The sequence below is a fragment of the Magallana gigas genome, chromosome 6 (assembly GCF_963853765.1).
Source record: "Magallana gigas chromosome 6, xbMagGiga1.1, whole genome shotgun sequence".
Taxonomy (NCBI): Eukaryota; Metazoa; Mollusca; class Bivalvia; order Ostreida; family Ostreidae; genus Magallana; species Magallana gigas.
The window spans coordinates 27,853,448-27,861,976 of record NC_088858.1 but is presented as its reverse complement, the minus strand read 5'-3'; positions in this window follow the sequence as shown (position 1 = coordinate 27,861,976).

Genomic DNA, 8,529 nt, shown 5'->3' with positions numbered 1-8,529 from the left:
TAGGAACACATAGAGAAAATCTTTAAAGTTTCTTCTAAAAACCTATGACGCCAGGAAAGCTCAAATTAAAATGGAAGCATCCTCAGGTAGTGTAGATTTTAGTTTGTTCAAATCATGGTCCCCGGGGGTAGGGTAGGGCCACAGTAGGGGGATCAAATTTTACATAGGAATATATAGAAGATATCTTTAAACTTTTTTCTAAAAAACTATGACGCCAGGAAAGCTCAAATTAAAATGGAAGCATCCTCAGGAAGTGAATATTCGTGTTTGTTCAAATCATGGTCCCAAGGGGTAGGGTAGGGCCACAGTAGGGGGATCAAGTTTTACATAGGAATATATAGAGAAAATCTTTAAACTTTCTTCTCAAAAACTATGACGCCAGGAAAGCTCAAATTAAAATGGAAGCATCCTCAGGTAGTGTATATTTTGGTTTGTTCAAATCATGGTCCCCTGGGGTAGGGTAGGGCCACAGTAGGGGGATCAAGTTTTACATAGGAATATATAGAGGAAATCTTTAAACTTTCTTCTCAAAAACTATGACGCCAGGAAAGCTCAAATTAAAATGGAAGCATCCTCAGGTAGTGTAGATTTTAGTTTGTTCAAATCATGGTCCCCGGAGGTAGGGTTGGGCCACAGTAGGGGGATCAAGTTTTACATAGGAATATATAGAGGAAATCTTTAAACTTTCTTCTCAAAAACAATGACGCCAGGAAAGCTCAAATTAAAATGGAAGCATCCTCAGGAAGCGAATATTCTTGTTTGTTCAAATCATGGTCCCCGGGGGAAGGGTTGGGCCACAGTAGGGGGATCAAGTTTTACATAGGAATATATAGAGAAAATCTTTAAACTTTCTTCTCAAAAACTATGACGCCAGGAAAGCTCAAATTAAAATGGAAGCATCCTCAGGTAGTGTAGATTTTAGTTTGTTCAAATCATGGTCCCCGGGGGTACGGTAGGGCCACAGTAGGGGGATCAAGTTTTACATAGGAATATATAGAGAAAATCTTTAAACTTTCTTCCCAAAAACTATGACGCCAGGAAAGCTCAAATTAAAATGGAAGCATCCTCAAGAAGTGAGTATTTTTGTTTGTTCAAATCATGGTCCCCGGGGGTAGGGTAGGGCCACAGTAGGGGGATCAAGTTTTACATAGGAATATATAGAGAAAATCTTTAAACTTTCTTCTCAAAAACTATGACGCCTGGAAAGCTGAAATTAAATTGGAAGCATCCTCAGGTAGTGTAGATTTTAGTTTGTTTAAATCATGGTCCCCGGGGGTAGGGTTGGGCCACAGTAGGGGGATCAAGTTTTACATAGGAATATATAGAGAAAATCTTTAAACTTTCTTCTCAAAAACTATGACGCCAGGAAAGCTCAAATTAAAATGGAAGCATCCTCAGGAAGTGAATATTCTTGTTTGTTCAAATCATGGTCCCTGGGGGTAGGGTACGGCTACAGTAGGGGGATCAAGTTTTACATAGGAATATATAGAGAAAATTTTTAAACTTTCTTCTCAAAAACTATGACGCTAGGAAAGCTCAAATTAAAATGGAAGCATCCTCAGGAAGTGAATATTCTTGTTTGTTCAAATCATAGTCCCCGGGGGTAGGGTTGGGCCACAGTAGGGGGATCAAATTTTACATAGGAATATATAGAAGAAATTTTAAAACTTTCTTCTCAAAACCTATGACGCCAGGAAAGCTCAAATTAAAATGGAAGCATCCTCAGGAAGCAAATATTCTTGTTTGTTCAAATCATGGTCCCTGGGGGTAGGGTACGGTTACAGTAGGGGGATCAAGTTTTACATAGGAATATATAGTGAAAATCTTTAAACTTTCTTGTCAAAAACTATGACGCCAGGAAAGCTCAAATTAAAATGGAAGCATCCTCAGGTAGTGTAGATTTTAGTTTGTTCAAATCATGGTCACCGGGGGTAGGGTTGGGCCACAGTAGGGGGATCAAGTTTTACATAGGAATATATAGAGAAAATCTTTAAACTTTCTTCTTAAAAACTATGACGCCAGGAAAGCTCAAATTAAAATGGAAGCATCCTCGGGAAGTGAATATTCTTTTTTGTTCAAATCATGGTCCCCGGGGGAAGGGTAGGGCCACAGTAGGGGGATCAAGTTTTACATAGGAACATATAGAGGAAATCTTTAAACTTTCTTCTCAAAAACTATGACGCCAGGAAAGCTCAAATTAAAATGGAAGCATCCTCAGGAAGTGAATATTCTTGTTTATTCAAATCATGGTCCCCTGGGGTAGGGTAGGGCCACAGTAGGGGGATCAAGTTTTACATAGGAATATATAGAGAAAATCTTTAAACTTTCTTCTCAAAAACTATGACGCCAGGAAAGCTCAAATTAAAATGGAAGCATCCTCAGGTAGTGTAGATTTTAGTTTGTTCAAATCATGGTCCCCGGGGGAAGGGTTGGGCCACAGTAGGGGGATCAAGTTTTACATAGGAATATATTGAGAAAATCTTTAAACTTTCTTCTAAAAAAGTATGACGCCAGGAAAGGTCAAATTAAAATGGAAGCATCCTCAGGAAGTGAATATTCTTTTTTGTTCAAATCATGGTCCCCGGGGGAAGGGTAAGGCCACAGTAGGGGGATCAAGTTTTACATAGGAATATATAGAGGAAATCTTTAAACTTTCTTCTCAAAAACTATGACGCCAGGAAAGCTCAAATTAAAATGGAAGCATCCTCAGGATGTGAATATTCTTGTTTGTTCAAGTCATGGTCCCCGTGGGTAGGGTAGGGCCACAGTAAGGGAATCAAGTTTTACATAGGGATATATAGAGAAAATCTTTTAACTTTCTTCTCAAAAATTATGACGCCAGGAAAGCTCAAATTAAAATGGAAGCATCCTCAGGAAGCGAATATTCTTGTTTGTTCAAATCATGGTCCCCGGGGGTAGGGTAGGGCCACAGTAGGGGGATCAAGTTTTACATAGGAATATATAGAGAAAATCTTTAAACTTTCTTCTCAAAAACTATGACGCCAGGAAAGCTCAAATTAAAATGGAAGCATCCTCAAGAAGTGAGTATTTTTGTTTGTTCAAATCATGGTCCCCGGGGGTAGGGTAGGGCCACAGTAGGGGGATCAAGTTTTACATAGGAATATATAGAGAAAATCTTTAAACTTTCTTCCCAAAAACTATGACGCCTGGAAAGCTGAAATTAAAATGGAAGCATCCTCAGGTAGTGTAGATTTTAGTTTGTTTAAATCATGGTCCCCGGGGGTAGGGTTGGGCCACAGTAGGGGGATCAAGTTTTACATAGGAATATATAGAGAAAATCTTTAAACTTTCTTCTCAAAAACTATGACGCCAGGAACGCTCAAATTAAAATGGAAGCATCCTCAAGAGGTGAGTATTTTAGTTTGTTCAAATCATAGTCCCCGGGGGTAGGGTAGGGCCACAGTAGGGGGATCAAATTTTACATAGGAATATATAGAAGATATCTTTAAACTTTCTTCTCAAAAACTATGACGCCAGGAAAGCTCAAATTAAAATGGAAGCATCCTCAGGTAGTGTAGATTTTAGTTTGTTCAAATCATGGTTCCCGGAGGTAGGGTTGGGCCACAGTAAGGGGATCAAGTTTTACATAGGAATATATAGAGGAAATCTTTAAACTTTCTTCTCAAAAACTATGACGCCAGGAAAGCTCAAATTAAAATGGAAGCATCCTCAGGAAGCGAATATTATTGTTTGTTCAAATCATGGTCCCCGGGGGTAGGGTAGGGCCACAGTAGGGGGATCAAGTTTTACATAGGAATATATAGAGAAAATCTTTAAACTTTCTTCTCAAAAACTATGACGCCAGGAAAGCTCAAATTAAAATGGAAGCATCCTCAGGTAGTGTAGATTTTAGTTTGTTCAAATCATGGTCCCCGGGGGTAGGGTAGGGCCACAGTAGGGGGATCAAGTTTTACATAGGAATATATAGAGAAAATCTTTAAACTTTCTTCCCAAAAACTATGACGCCAGGAAAGCTCAAATTAAAATGGAAGCATCCTCAAGAAGTGAGTATTTTTGTTTGTTCAAATCATGGTCCCCGGGGGTAGGGTAGGGCCACAGTAGGGGGATCAAGTTTTACATAGGAATATATAGAGAAAATCTTTAAACTTTCTTCCCAAAAACTATGACGCCTGGAAAGCTGAAATTAAAATGGAAGCATCCTCAGGTAGTGTAGATTTTAGTTTGTTTAAATCATGGTCCCCGGGGGTAGGGTTGGGCCACAGTAGGGGGATCAAGTTTTACATAGGAATATATAGAGAAAATCTTTAAACTTTCTTCTCAAAAACTATGACGCCAGGAAAGCTCAAATTAAAATGGAAGCATCCTCAAGAGGTGAGTATTTTAGTTTGTTCAAATCATGGTCCCCGGGGGTAGGGTAGGGCCACAGTAGGGGGATCAAATTTTACATAGGAATATATAGAAGATATCTTTAAACTTTTTTCTAAAAAACTATGACGCCAGGAAAGCTCAAATTAAAATGGAAGCATACTCAGGTAGTGTAGATTTTAGTTTGTTCAAATCATGGTCCCCGGGGGTAGGGTTAGGCCACAGTAGGGGGATCAAGTTTTACATTGGAATATATAGAGAAAATCTTTAAACTTTCTTCTAAAAACTATGACGCCAGGAAAGCTCAAATTAAAATGGAAGCATCCTCAGGTAGTGTATATTTTGGTTTGTTCAAATCATGGTCCCCTGGGGTAGGGTAGGGCCACAGTAGGGGGATCAAGTTTTACATAGGAATATATAGAGGAAATCTTTAAACTTTCTTCTCAAAAACTATGACGCCAGGAAAGCTCAAATTAAAATGGAAGCATCCTCAGGTAGTGTAGATTTTAGTTTGTTCAAATCATGGTCCCCTGGGGTAGGGTAGGGCCACAGTAGGGGGATCAAGTTTTACATAGGAATATATAGAGAAAATCTTTAAACTTTCTTCACAAAAACTATGACGCCAGGAAAGCTCAAATTAAAATGGAAGCATCCTCAGGTAGTGTAGATTTTAGTTTGTTGAAATCATGGTCCCCGGTGGAAGGGTAGGGCCACAGTAGGGGGATCAAGTTTTACATAGGAATATATAGAGAAAATCTTTAAACTTTCTTCTCAAAAACTATGACGCCAGGAAAGCTCAAATTAAAATGGAAGCATCCTCAGGTAGTGTAGATTTTAGTTTGTTCAAGTCATGGTCCCCGGGGGAAGGGTTGGGCCACAGTAGGGGGATCAAGTTTTACATAGGAATATATAGAGGAAATCTTTAAAGTTTCTTCTAAAAAACTATGACGCCAGGAAAGCTCAAATTAAAATGGAAGCATCCTCAGGAAGCAAATATTCTTGTTTGTTCAAATCATGGTCCCTGGGGATTGGGTACGGCTACAGTAGGGGGATCAAGTTTTACATAGGAATATATAGTGAAAATCTTTAAACTTTCTTCTCAAAAACTATGACGCCAGGAAAGCTCAAATTAAAATGGAAGCATCCTCAGGTAGTGTAGATTTTAGTTTGTTCAAATCATGGTCCCCGGAGGTAGGGTTGGGCCACAGTAGGGGGATCAAGTTTTACATAGGAATATATAGAGGAAATCTTTAAACTTTCTTCTCAAAAACTAAGACGCCAGGAAAGCTCAAATTAAAATGGAAGCATCCTCATGTAGTGTAGATTTTAGTTTGTTCAAATCATGGTCCCCGGGGGAAGGGTAGGGCCACAGTAGGGGGATCAAGTTTTACATAGGAATATATAGAGAAAATCTTTAAACTTTCTTCTCAAAAACTATGACGCCAGGAAAGCTCAAATTAAAATGGAAGCATCCTCAGGTAGTGTAGATTTTAGTTTGTTCAAATCATGGTCCCCGGGGGAAGGGTTGGGCCACAGTAGGGGGATCAAGTTTTACATAGGGATATATAGAGAAAATCTTTAAACTTTCTTCTCAAAAATTATGACGCCAGGAAAGCTCCAATTAAAATGGAAGCATCCTCAGGAAGTGAATATTCTTGTTTATTCAAATCATGGTCCCCTGGGGTAGGGTAGGGCCACAGTAGGGGGATCAAATTTTACATAGGAATATATTGAGGAAATCTTTAAACTTTTTTCACAAAAACTATGACGCCAGGAAAACTCAAATTAAAATGGAAGCATCCTCAGGTAGTGTAGATTTTAGTTTGTTCAAATCATGGTTCCCGGAGGTAGGGTTGGGCCACAGTAGGGGGATCAAGTTTTACATAGGAATATATAGAGGAAATCTTTAAACTTTCCTCTCAAAAACTATGACGCCAGAAAAGCTCAAATTAAAATGGAAGCATCCTCAGGAAGTGAATATTCTTGTTTATTCAAATCATGGTCCCCTGGGGTAGGGTACGGCCACAGTAGGGGGATCAAATTTTACATAGGAATATATAGAGGAAATCTTTAAACTTTCTTCTCAAAAACTATGACGCCAGGAAAGCTCAAATTAAAATGGAAGCATCCTCAGGAAGTGAATATTCTTGTTTGTTCAAATCATGGTCCCAAGGGGTAGGGTAGGGCCACAGTAGGGGGATCAAGTTTTACATAGGAATATATAGAGAAAATCTTTAAACTTTCTTCTAAAAACTATGACGCCAGGAAAGCTCAAATTAAAATGGAAGCATCCTCAGGAAGTGAATATTCTTGTTTGTTCAAATCATGGTCCCCGGGGGAAGGGTAAGGCCACAGTAGGGGGATCAAGTTTTACATAGGAATATATAGAGGAAATCTTTAAACTTTCTTCTCAAAAACTATGACGCCAGGAAAGCTCAAATTAAAATGGAAGCATACTCAGGTAGTGTAGATTTTAGTTTGTTCAAATCATGGTCCCCGGGGGTAGGGTTAGGCCACAGTAGGGGGATCAAGTTTTACATAGGAATATATAGAGAAAATCTTTAAACTTTCTTCTAAAAACTATGACGCCAGGAAAGCTCAAATTAAAATGGAAGCATCCTCAGGTAGTGTAGATTTTAGTTTGTTCAAATCATGGTCCCCGGGGGTAGGGTTGGGCCACAGTAGGGGGATCAAGTTTTACATAGGAATATATAGAGAAAATCTTTAAACTTTCTTCTCAAAAACTATGACGCCAGGAAAGCTCAAATTAAAATGGAAGCATCCTCAGGAAGTGAATATTCTTGTTTGTTCAAATCATGGTCCCCGGGGGTAGGGTTGGGCCACAGTAGGGGGATCAAATTTTACATAGGAATATATAGAAGAAATTTTAAAACTTTCTTCTCAAAACCTATGACGCCAGGAAAGCTCAAATTAAAATGGAAGCATCCTCGAGAAGTGAATATTCTTGTTTGTTCAAATCATGGTCCCCTGGGGTAGGGTTAGGCCACAGTAGGGGGATCAAATTTTACATAGGAACACATGGAGAAAATCTTTAAACTTTCTTCTCAAAACCTATGACGCCAGGAAAGCTCAAATTAAAATGGAAGCATCCTCAGGAAGTGAATATTCTTGTTTGTTCAAATCATGGTTCCCGAGGGTAGGGTAGGGCCACAGTAGGGGGATCAAGTTTTACATAGGAATATATGGAGAAAATCTTTAAACTTTCTTCTCAAAAACTATGACGCCAGGAAAGCTCAAATTAAAATGGAAGCATCCTCAGGTAGTGTAGATTTTAGTTTGTTCAAATCATGGTCCCCGGGGGTAGGGTTGGGCCACAGTAGGGGGATCAAGTTTTACATAGGAATATATAGAGAAAATCTTTAAACTTTCTTCTCAAAAACTATGACGCCAGGAAAGCTCAAATTAAAATGGAAGCATCCTCAAGAAGTCAGTATTTTTGTTTGTTCAAATCATGGTCCCCGGGGGTAGGGTAGGGCCACAGTAGGGGGATCAAATTTTACATAGGAATATATAGAAGATATCTTTAAACTTTTTTCTAAAAAGCTATGACGCCAGGAAAGCTCAAATTAAAATGGAAGCATCCTCAGGAATTGAATATTCTTGTTTGTTCAAATCATGGTCCCAAGGGGTAGGGTAGGGCCACAGTAGGGGGATCAAGTTTTACATAGGAATATATAGAGAAAATCTTTAAACTTTCTTCTCAAAAAGTATGACGCCAGGAAAGCTCAAATTAAAATGGAAGCATCCTCAGGTAGTGTATATTTTGGTTTGTTCAAATCATGGTCCCCTGGGGTAGGGTAGGGCCACAGTAGGGGGATCAAGTTTTACATAGGAATATATTGAGAAAATCTTTAAACTTTCTTCTCAAAAACGATGACGCCAGGAAAGCTCAAATTAAAATGGAAGCATCCTCAGGAAGCGAATATTCTTGTTTGTTCAAATCATGGTCCCCGGGGGAAGGGTTGGGCCACAGTAGGGGGATCAAGTTTTACATAGGAATATATAGGGAAAATCTTTAAACTTTCTTCTAAAAAAGTATGACGCCAGGAAAGCTCAAATTAAAATGGAAGCATCCTCAGGTAGTGTAGATTTTAGTTTGTTCAAATCATGGTCCCCGGAGGTAGGGTTGGGCCACAGTAGGGGGATCAAGTTTTACATAGG